The 12,078-nt window shown below is 50.1% G+C and overlaps 1 protein-coding gene across 6 annotated transcripts in view; it reads right to left on the reverse strand.

The window, feature by feature from the left end:
• The window catches only part of PTK2B (protein tyrosine kinase 2 beta), a 124,966-nt gene that overhangs the window by 68,077 nt on the left and 44,811 nt on the right, over positions 1–12,078 (reverse strand). The window lies entirely within an intron of this gene.

Here is a 12,078-nt window from a genome sequence, read left to right on the forward strand (position 1 = left end):
CCAGCTCCCCCATGTCGGATATAAGGCTATGTTTAACCTAACGGTCTTTGGCCCCTTTTTCCTTTACCTCTTCTTTCATTGAGGTTTCTGAAGACACAGGAAGTCTGAAAAGAACTAAGAGCAACCCACTTCTCCACAGCTTCACCGCAGACAGGCTGGGGGGGAGAGAGCATAGCAGAGCCCAGAAAGGGCCCGGCGACAGTGGAGAGGCTAAGGGGACCTGTGCTGGTGGGCCCTCCCTGCACAGTGGGGTGAGCCAGGAGGGCCCAGCAGGAATGGGTGAGAAAGCAGTGTGGGGGGATGTCCATGTCCAGGTCTTCAAGAGCCACCAGAGAAACCAGTTCTAGCTATGACTCCTCTCCTCCTGTGGACCGAGAATGTTCTTGTTACCTCATGTACGCAAGCAAAAGCCAGAGCATTTACATTCTTTTGAATCACATCCAACTTCAAAGCCAGGAAGAGGCTTAGATAACTTGGCCAAGGCCCCTCACCTGTCCAGACCTCCGTTTTCTCATCTAAAACATGAGGGGATCAAGTGAGAGGAGCATGTTTCTAACAAAGTCTTTGGCATGAATATCTCAAATTTAAAAGTGATAGCCTGGATCCTGAGGTGGCTTAATTCAGTGTTTGGCTGAAAATGCTTCCAAGGTTTGCAGAACTCCCCCCACAATTTAAAAACAAACAAACAAACAAAAAAACACCTGTCAGTGGCCCTCAATTTCAGGTTAAAGCCACTGGACCAGATTAGATTCTCCCCAAAGTACCCTCTTGGATTTAAAATTCTGGGAGCTAAAATCATTAGCCACTAGCAAAGACCCTGGGTTCTTGAGGGAGAAATTAGGGTTCTGAGGTGGGGAAAGTGAGAGATGGAGATGTAGTTAGGAAGGAAAGAAAAAGGATATAGGATACTGATAAGGGAGACAACATAACTACTAAGGTATAAAGTCACAGGTGATGAGAGCCAGAGCTGAAGGGACTTAGAAATGATCTGTTTTGCCCTCCTTTGTTTTACAGATGAAAAACCTGAGGTCAGAGACATCAAGGTAGAAATCTTCACTGTGGGGAGCTGAGCAGGACCTGCGATGATGCCCGACCACAGAACTAAGGACCTGGGTCCCTGTCAGGAGGCCCATCTCCCCCAACGTAAATCCCCTGGTACCTGCTGGAGCCCATGGACTAACTGTGATGCCAGCCAGCTACAGAGTCAAACAGAGGAGGAAGCCTCTGTCTTCTAGAACCTTCCATGCCTGCATCCAACACTCCCTGGTCTTTACCGCCCCCTGCCCCCTGTGGACTGGCCTATTGGGAGAGGCTTCTTCCGGCCTGAGCCAGTGTGCCCACCTTCCCCTGAGAGAGAGTCTACATGTTCATGGCGCTCTAAAGCAGATACACTTTCCCATTCCACATGCAGTCACAAGTGACAAATTCACAAAGCTGGCCCTTCTCCTGCCTCTGCTCTCTGGAGGTGGTGCTGGCCCCTTTAGAAGGGAGAGGACATGGGCTCAGAAAGGCACAGAACATCCCATACTAGGACCACCAGCTGCTCATACACATTTTAATATCAACTTCAAGAAGCCCTTAGAAATTATTTTAGACAAGCTATGCTGACACCAGTGATGACACCAGAGGCCAGGCAGCCTCCCAGCAGTGGCACTGGGAGGGCATCTAGACTTGCCTGCCCAGAGCCTGCCCTGAAACTCCCAGCTCTCTGGGTCTAGACCAGTGATGGTGAACCTATGACACGCGTGTCAGAGGTGACACGCGAACTCATTTTTTTGGTTGATTTTTCTTTGTTAAATGGCATTTAAATATATAAAATAAATATCAAAAATATAAGTCTTTGTTTTATTATGGTTGCAAATATCAAAAAATTTCTATAGGTGACACGGTACCAGAATTAAGTTAGGGTTTTTCAAAATGCTGACACGCTGAGCTCAAAAGGTACGCCATCACTGGTCTAGACTTAGGGTCGTAGGATTTTAGAGTTTCGTGGGCATTGAAGGTCACACACCCCTGGACCTTCTCCCACCACCTTGCAGGCACAGCTGTGGCTCCTGATCAGGGCTCAGTAGTCCGAACTCTGGTCCCTGCTCAGCCTTTGAGCTGAGGAGCCAACCACACCCGCCTTGGACCCCACAGCACTGGCTGCGCAGATTAACCTCCCACTCTCAGGTTCTATTCTGGGCTGTCGACATCGCCATCACATCGCCATCATTTGTCAAGCGCCTGATTGAACATGGCTGTGGGCCAGGTGAGCGGAATAAAGAACCCAGAACATCGGCTTCCCTGCTTTCTGCTGCAGCCCACGGCCCTTTTGGGAACAAACAGGTCATGTGAACAGAATACTGAACCAGACGTGGATGGGCACAGTACACTTAGTAGATACACAGCTGGGCTCACAACGGCGGGGAGCAGGGTTCAGTGCATAACTGGGGGGTAGAGAGGCCACCGTGGGAGACGCATGCAGAGCAGAGGGAAGAACACAGCCCAGGAGGTCGGGTTAGTGGCTTCCTATGTTGAGGCCCTTTCCCCGGGACCTCAGCATGGGACTGCGTTTGGAGATGGGGCCTTTAAAGTGGTGATTGAGGTAAAATGAGGCCGTTCGGGTGGACCCTAAGCCAATCTGGCTGGTGTCCTTAGAAGAAGAGGAAATTTGGACACAGAGAGAGATACCAGCTGCATGAAGAGAAAAGATCATGTGAGGACACAGCAAGAAGGCAGCCATCTGTGAGCAAAAAGAGGCCTCAGAAGAAACCAACCCTCCTGACGCCTTAATCTTCGACTTCCAGCCTCGAGAACTGTGAGGAATAAATGTCTGCTGTCTGAGGCTCCCGGGCTGTGGCATTTTGTTTCGGTAGCTCGAGCAGACTGTCACAGGCAGGAGAGCTGGGTTCTGTGGTTTCCACCCCTTCCCTACCTAGTGGCTGTGATCTTAAGAACTCATTTTGGCTCCCTAGTCCCTCCCCCACTGCTTCTGTGGTGAGGTGCTAATGAATCACCCACGTGGACCGGCCCAAATGACCAGCACATTATACGCTGTAGCGCTGGAGTGGGTTCCTGGGATCCCACAGTCTGGTGGTTTTCGGTCTGGTGAGTACCCTTCAGGGGAAGATTGTTACAAATACAGGTGGCCTACCCTGAGATTCTCAATCAGAACGAGCAGATGGGGCAAAGGGGACAGAAATCTTTATTTTGACAAGAAGGGTGATACACAGCAGGTTGGGAATGACTGGATCACAGTGGGTCAGGGCTGATCCCAGGGAGGGAAATAAGCCAGACCCACGGCGCAGGGCGAAGCTGGGACCTGCGTAAGGTCTTCTGGTCCCGGCTGCATCCCGCTCTAAGACCTGGGTTCTAAGTTTTCGTTATGTGTCCAGGGCAGAGGAGGGAAAGTCAGGAGAGATGTCCAGGCAGGGTCTGCACTTCTGACCCCCTACCTACTGCCCCGGGAACCCTGGAGGCTGCAGGTCGAGGCCTCCTAGGTCGTGTAATCCTATTATAAACTCTAATGGATGAAGACCCCATGCCTGCTACCTCCAGTCCCTTCTAACTACATGAATGACCAAGAGAGTTCCAGGCCCTGCTCTGCAACTTACCCTGAGCTTTTGACCAAGTCGGTTTCCCTCTCTGGTGCCACCATTCTCTCTGTAGAAAGAGGAAGGAAGTCTGGACCCTGGGTCACCTCAGGCTTGAATGCGCTATCTGATCACAGCAGCTCAGGGCCAGAAAGATAGCAGCGAGCACCCTGTCCTGTGCTCTCCCCGTGGCGAATGTGGAGAAACCATCAGGTATGTGGTCAGGTCTTGTAATAACCATGTTTTCTAGTTTCTGTGTTTGCTGCTTTGACCTCTGGGCCTTGCTGACTCTGGACTATTCCTCCCAGTTCGCACCCAGTTGTCGAGAGGATGCCTTTCATATGCACACCAGCCAACCCAGAGCTGCCCCACCGTCTCCTCCTTTATCTGCTTTCACATTCTAGACCACCATTCTCCTGCCCAGGGCCACCAGATACCATCCTCACCCCAGGGCCACCAGATACCAGACAACTAGGAAAAGGCTCTGTACTGCCCTCCCCCTCCACCCCACTGAAATGATCCAAACTAGCTTATCTTCACTTAAGCCTGTTTACCCTGTCTCACCTGTTCCTTCCCAAGAAAACCACGTTGAAGACTCTTCCCCACATTTCTCCCTCACTCCTCCCTCCGCCTCCTGATTACCTGGTGCTCCTCCATGTGGCCCTGCATAGTGTCCTGTGCCTCCTACTTCTAGGGACCTATGAGTGTCAACTACTTCCTTCATGGCAGCCATCTCCGAGTCTGCATGGCTTACCATACCTGCTTAAAATAAATTCTAGGTCCCCTCGAACAGACCTGCCATGGCCCGAACCGCTGGGCCTGTGTGCAACCCCTCCGCTCTACCTGTATTTTCACTGTGTGCCACACATGTAACAGGTTTGGAACTCCTGATCCAGTCTACCTGTAGTCTAATAATCAAATTCCTGCTCTAGCCCCTGCTGCCTCCTCAGCCTCGGGGCCTTACTGCCTTATGCCCCAGGCCTCTGCTCCTAAGGCACTGTCATTGCTGGGAAAGTCTGCATTATGCTCACCACCTGGTTGGACGCCTGCCCTCTGGGGACATTCAGAATTGGTTCAATCCCACTTCAATATGACATCCCTTCAGCTATTTAAAAGCAGCTCTTGGTACCCCAAGAGTCATTTCTTCTCCTGTCTAAGCACCCCCAGTTCCTTCATTGTACCTCATAAGTCAAGAGTCATGTTTTTCATGAGTCTGTGGCTAGAGGTTTTCATCCAAAGACCCATGTCTGAGGGTCAAGCTTGAAGGAGAAGAAAAGACACTCTGACCTGCAAAGATGCCTGGTCTCTGTGCAGTCACTTCTAGGATTTCATGAGATTTTGAATGTGAAATCTCTAATTTTTTAATATATTTTTTATTGATTTCAGAGAGGAAGGGAGACGGAGAGAGAGATTGAAACATCAATGATGAGAGAGAATCATCAATCGGCTGCCTCCCGCACGCCCCCTACTAGGGTTCCACCCCACAACCCAGGCATGTGCCCTTGACCAGAATCAAGCCCAGGACCCTTCAGTCCACAGGCCAACGCTCTATCCACTGAGCCAAACCAGCTAGAGCTGAAATCTCTAATTTTTAAATGTTGGCACAAACTTACAGAAAACGATAAGCAGGGAGACGCTGCTGGTCTTTCCCCAGCCACTCACCCAAGACCAAGTCCCCTGGATGGCTTGGCTGTTCCTTAGTTAGAAGGGACAGAGCTTTTCACCCCCACCCAAAGCCCCTCCCAAAGAACGCTGGAAGGTCTATGTCCTGGGGGCACTTTAGGAGCCACTTGTCAAAGAAGCTTATGAGGGTACCAAGGGCAGGATCCTAGGTGTGTGCTTTGAACACAGCCTCATACTGCCCTTCCTCTGCTCTCACAAGGAGATGACACAGCATGTTGTCGACGTGCTCCCCACAAAGACAGTGAGGGGCCTGATGTTCAGGTCAGGATGTCTTTTCTCATAAAGGAGGGGGGCGGGTAACAAACATGAGTGCAGAGGGTCAGGCATGGGTGCCGATGGCTAAGCCAACAGGAGAAGCAGTACCTGGCTGGGGAGAAGCCCCAGCTCAGATATCTATCCTCCACATGACCACTTCTAGTTTTTCATGAGAAGCTGGAATTCAGATTTTAACATGAACTCTTTTTTTAAAACAATATAATTTTAATGATTTCAGAGAGAGAGGGGAGAGAGAGAGAGAGAGGCATCAATGATGAGAGAGAATCATCTATCGGCTACCTCCTGCCTGCCCCACACTGGGGATCAAGCCCGCAACCCAGGCATGTGCCCTGACCGGGAATTGAACCAGGACCTCCTGGTTCATAGGTTGATGCTCAACCCCTGAGCCACACCAGCTGGGCTGAACTCTTTAATTTTTAAGTGTTGGCACAAACCTACAAAGCATAGTGTAAACTAACAAAAACAAATCTTTGGGTTGGACTGAGCCCCGGGACAACTGCTTTGCATCCTGTCCTGGCCTCAGCCAGGGTTACCCTCCTCATCAGGACAGGGTGCTCACCCCAAGGACTTTCTCAGCTACAGCATCCTCCAACCATGATACCCTGTGCTAGTTAATTTTATATGTCAACCTGGCTAGGCCAGGGGCGCCCAGATATTAGGTCAGAGATTATGCTGGATGTCTCTGTAAGGGTGTTTTGGGGTGAGCTAAACATTTGAATCAGTAGACTGAGTAAAGCAGATTGCCCTTTCCAGTGTGGAAGGGCCTCATCCAATCAGGTGAAGACCTAATAGGGCAAAAAGGCAGACCTTCTCTGGAACAAGGAAGAATCCTTCCTGACTGACGGCCTTTGAAGTAGGACATTGACTTTTTCCTGCCTTTCAAACTCAAACTCAAGTCTCAAACCTGCCAGCCTTCATGCTAGAGCTATGCCTTTGCCTCTTCTGGTCTCCAGCTTGCCTACTGCAGATCTTGGGAACTCTCAGCCTCCATAAACATGTGAGCCAACTCCTTATAATAAATTCCCTTATACATATACACACATATATGTATCATATATTTAGGATATATGTGCATATATATGTGACATATGCATACGTATCCTATTGGTTCTATTTCTTTAGAAAACCTTGCTTAATATGCTCTCCTTAACCAAAGGAGAACTATAAATCTGAAGAAGAGGCTAAACATTTTATAGAGTAGAAACATCTTTTCTGGTTCTCTCCTTTATTATAACACACAAGTATCACCAAGACAGGTGCCATGTAAGTCCTCCCCACCACGGTACGCTCATGCCTGGACTAGGGCTTGGCTAGGAGGAAACGCTCAATACATTATATGTTGAATTAAGGAATAGATACTGTTAATTCAAAATAGATACTGTTAATATCCCCATATTACAAATGAGGAAATTGACTCTCAGAGACATTTCAATAACCTGCCCAAGGTCACAGGGCTAAGGAATGGTGGAACCGAGACACAACCCCAAGTGCCCTTGAATTCAGAAGCCACGTTCCTGATCCTCTGTCCTCTCCCAGGGAGCCTGGAAGAGCCAGGCTGTCTCCAGTGCCTTACCTTGACATTCACACCTTCAACTCTCAGCCATGCAGGTGCTCAGAGTGTAGGTCCTTCACAGCTCAGTGCCCCGCCCCCACCCACCCCCCACAGCAACAGCTCTGCTACTGGTTGGCCCACTGAGGTTTCTAAAGACTAATTTCAGAGTCTAATCACAGTTTCATCCTTAAAAATAAAACTAAAGCAAGAAAGGAAACCCAGGGCAGTGCCCTTGGCTTGTCCCCTTTTCTCAGAGCTGCTTCAGGCAGCGGAGGAGACTGGCTGGTCCAATGCCCAGGCTGAGACAAGACCATAGAGAGCCGTTGAGGTGAGGCTGACAATGTTGGCCCTGGGTAGGAAGAAGGTTTTGAGGAAATGCACACAATTTCTAGAAACGACCATTTCCTTCCCTCTGCCTCTGTAACCCCATGTGGGTCAAGCTGCACAGCAGCCTGCAGATGCAGGCCTGGTGGCGGGTGTTAGGTAGAGCTCACAAGAGGAGACTACAGCCAGCACGGGAAAGAGCCAGGAGATGGGAAAGGACAAAGGAGTGAGGGAAGGGGTCCCAACAGACCAGAAAGAGGCTGCACAACCACTGATGCACTGTCAGACCCGCTTCAGGTAGAAGGCACAACAAGGGATGATGGGTAACTAGGTCTTATGTGGCCACATACACAAGTCTCTTCATTCTCTCGACCCTCCAACCTCCAGGTAACCGGAAAGTGTCCCCGATCGCCTTCATCCATCATGGATGCCACCACAGTCCATAAATACACCAGGTACCCCACATCGGCTGTGTCCTAAACAACAGTCTGATTTTTCTTCCTGTCCCTGCAGGGGCAAGCTCCCATTTCAATGATTTCAGAAGAACACGGACATTTGGATAATGACATAGAAAGGTATGAGGAAAACTTCATGGTCAAGATGTCACAGCTCCCACCTTAACCCGCAGGAGCACCGCCTATCCCCAGTGGGGACCTCAGTTGCTTCATCTAAGCATGAAGGGCTGGACCAGCTCTTACATTCTTTAGTTTACGTCGTGAATATATGAACTCCTGTGTAACTTAACATTGAGTTCTTTGCAGGCCCTGGTGTCCCCATGCCTAGCAAGGGCCTGGCCATAGCAGGGCCCATACAAGCCTGGGAGGGAAGCCTGTAATTGTAAGAGGGGTAGGAGGAGAGCTCCAGGGCAGGGAGTGAGGTGGAAGGGGTCTGAGGGCAAAGAGACCTTTAAGAAGAGCGAAGGAGAGATTGGAAAACATTGGGGAGAGGGAAGGCATTAAGAGGAGATGCTATGCCTTTCTGCTTTTATCCCAATATCACAGCTCTGTTTATTCTGAGAAGCAACCAGCTGCAGCTCCAAAATAGATATGCTGAGAAACGCCTCTAATGACAGAGAAATCTGTGGAAACCAAGGTTAGAACAGCCCTTTTCAAGGGACAGGAGCAGAGAAGAGCCTGGAAGGGAGCCACTCCCGGGTGCTCTTTCCACTCCCGCCCTGCTGGCCCCTTCTTCCTCCCAGCCCAAGGCAGTAGTACTTCTTTCCAGAGTCTCCAGGGCCCAGAGCTGACCATCTACAGAGCAGAGCATGGCCCAAGCGGTCACTCGCAGGCCCTAGTGAGAGTGGTCAGCTCTTCCCTGACAGGGGATCCCATGGCCAGGCGTGACAAATGTCTTTCTTCTTCCTATACCTGAATATCCTTCCCCACAAGCTTTTCTACGTGCAGGAGAGAGAACGAGACAACCCAAGAGGGGTTAAGCACGCTGTATAACAAGTTTGTGAGCCTACATGCAGGCACTAAGGAACATTGCACGAGATGGAGTTAAATGGGCAAGGAAGACCTTATCCAAGACTATTGCAACCCTGCAGCACCCCCTCCTCTCTGCACACACAGGCCCACACACACACACACCCCAGAGTCCAAGCCCCTGACCTGGCAGGATCCTCTCTCGGCCTCTGTGCTATGTGCTCAGAAGTTACAAACAGGACTTGTGCCTCCCTCAGGGATACAGACTTGGTCACAAGCAATTTGCATATTGCCAAGGGGACCTTGCACAGGAACCCTCTCAGGAACTTCCTCCCCGACTGGGAGGTTAGATAGTGAGGGGGAAATGCAGGTTAGAAGTCTCCCCGCCCAGACGCCTGCTCTGATCCTGGCCTCGAATGGACTCTGCTGGATTTTCGGCGGACCCTGGCCTGGCCAGCTGACAGACTTCCTCTACTTAACTAAGCTAAGGCTGGCCTAGCACCACAAGACCCTGGGCGCACAAATCTAGAAGCTGGATGTTGCCTGGAGAGACCGTGAGGTTTACATATACAACCGACTAGGTCAGCATAAAACCTATGGAGCTGGGAAGGAGGACAGGTGGGAATCAGGCCAAAGCCTTGAAAGAAGTAGACAGCCTCCCCTGGGGGAAGGTGACCCGCACCAGCAGAACACCTGCAATGGCGCCTCAGTCCGTTTGGGCGGCTATAAGGAAATACCACAGACTGAGGGGCTTATAAATAACAGAAATGTGTTTCTCACAGCTCAAGTCGGAAGTTAGAGAGCAGGGTGATCACCGAGATCACCGACCTGGTCAGGGGAGGGCCCCGTCCTAGGTGAGAAGTTCCTCAGTGTGTCCTCACACGGTGGAAGGGGAGAGGGAGCTCCCTGGGGTCTCTTTCTTAAGGACACGGATCCCACTCATGAGGGCTCCACCCTCATGACCTAATCACCTCCCAAGGGCCCCACCTCCTAATACCATCATCTTGGGGGTTCAGTTTCAACTTGCATTTGTGGGGAGACACATTCAGACCGTAGCAGACGGTGGCGAGATGGAGGATGGGAGATTTGGTAAAATGTCACCCTGAGACTCAAGGTCCTGGCCAGGATTTGCTTCTCTGGGCTTCACATTTCCTGTCAAGCACAGGAAGTGGAATACCAGGTGGGTCATCGTCCTGTTTGAACTAGAAGCTGAGAAGCTTCCTTGGAACCTGAGAGTAAAGAAGAGATGTGGGGAGGGGGTGTTGTCAGGGACAACGGCCAGAGGTCTCATATATCTGTGGCGGTGTCCATGGGAAACTCTAGAAAACAATAAGGGATCACTGGTATTGTTTGAAATCCTCTTCTCAGGACTAAGTCTGCGGTCCCTCATTGCCTTAGCTCACACCTGAACCCTCCAAGGGCCCCTTCTGCGGACTTTGACAGGAAGGTAAATGCCCAGCCACTAGCCCATAGTCCCGTCACCAGGGGCCTCTTGGCCTCCCTGGTTTCAGATGTGTGCTCTTGCCTTCTAGGTGGAGCACAGATTCTGAGTAACAATAACTTCAGAATAATAAGCATATACGGGGTAATTTTTTAAATATATTTTGTTGATTTTTTTTTTATTTCAGAGAGGAAGGGAGAGGGAGAGAGAGAGAAACATCAGTGATGACAGAGAATCATTGATCAGCTGCCTCCTGCATGCCCCATACTAGGGATTGAGCCCACAACCTGGGCATATGCCCTTGACTGGAATTGAACCCGGGATCTTTGAGTCTGCAGGCTGATGCTCTATCCACTGAGCCAAACCAGCCAAGGCTTTGTTGATTTTTTTTACAGAGAGGAAGGGAGAGGGATAGAGAGTTAGAAACATCGATCAGCTGCCTCCTGCACACCTCCTACTGGGGATGTGCCCGCAACCAAGATACATGCCCTTGACCGGAATCAAACCTGGGACCTTCAGTCCACAGGCCAACGCTCTATCCACTCAGCCAAACCGGTTAGGGTTCTACTGGATATTTTTATGTGCCAGTTAGACATACAGATATGCCCACTTTTCAAAAGTCTGTGTTATGCCACTTGGCTTTCACGAGAGACCTACATTAGTACCTGCTCTCACTCACCGGAAGAAATCCCAAAAGGATGTTAACTTTTGTGAAAACAACACTCAGCATTGGTTCTGCCGTGAGCCATTAAGGAGGCAGCAGGCACCCCAAACATCCAGAGGGGCCCCACCCAGCTTTCTACAGGCTGTGTTTTATCCCCTCATTCCTGCCTGTAATATAGGTAAGAGTTATTTGCCCTTTTACGTGTTATTTGGTATGAATTGGTAGGTTATTTTGGGGGGTCTGGGAATGCTCAAGACTTTTTTCTTATAAATTAATGGCAATTGCTTCTTCATTTACACCAGGGGTCCTCAAACTTTTTAAACAGGGGGCCAGTTCACTGTCCCTCAGACCGTTGGAGAGCCAGACTATAGTTTAGAAAAAACTATGAACAAATTCCTATGCACACTGCACATATCTTATTTTGAAGCAAAAAAACAAAACGGGAACAAATACAATATTTGTATTTGCATGTGGCCCGCGGGCCATAGTTTGAGGACTCCTGATTTACACCATTGCTGTTTACAAAGGGTTTCGATAGGCATGCTCTACTTTCGGATAAGCAGGGGAAACGGAGGCAATGGGCAGTTAAAGTAACTTTCCCCATGTCATGGAGCTAGGAAATGGCAGATCTGTCTTCTCTTTCCTGACAGGACACCACACCATGCCTCCAGGACACACACAGGACTTTGTCCCCGTGCGGAGGAAAGCAGCCGAGACTTCGGCAGGTCCCTGTTCCTGCTAAATCGTTTCTTTTCCCATGGAAAGCACGTGCTGCTTTGGGCCAAGGTTAAGTTTTGTGCTTGTGCAGCCGCTTTCCGGGGCCCCCTCTGCCCTCCCTCAGCCTGAGGCTGTGATGACAATCAACTCCACAGCATCGCAGAGTCCACTCCAAGTGGGCGGACGGGAGAGAGAATACAAAGGAAGCAAACTGTGATGCAGTAACTTATAGCCAAGTTGAGCAGACAGACGTGTCCACAGACTAATTCCATGGCTAAGTGTGGTGCTACCAGAGAGGCACAAATCAAATTATACCCCGGGGGGCAACCAAAGGGAAAGGGGTTAACTTCACCTGACTGCGAAGGGCAGCCTCCAAGCTGGGCCTTCATGGATGGGTAAGTTTGTAAACAAAGGAGGTGGGC

The sequence above is a fragment of the Myotis myotis genome, unplaced genomic scaffold (assembly GCF_014108235.1).
Source record: "Myotis myotis isolate mMyoMyo1 unplaced genomic scaffold, mMyoMyo1.p scaffold_m19_p_6, whole genome shotgun sequence".
Taxonomy (NCBI): domain Eukaryota; kingdom Metazoa; phylum Chordata; class Mammalia; order Chiroptera; family Vespertilionidae; genus Myotis; species Myotis myotis.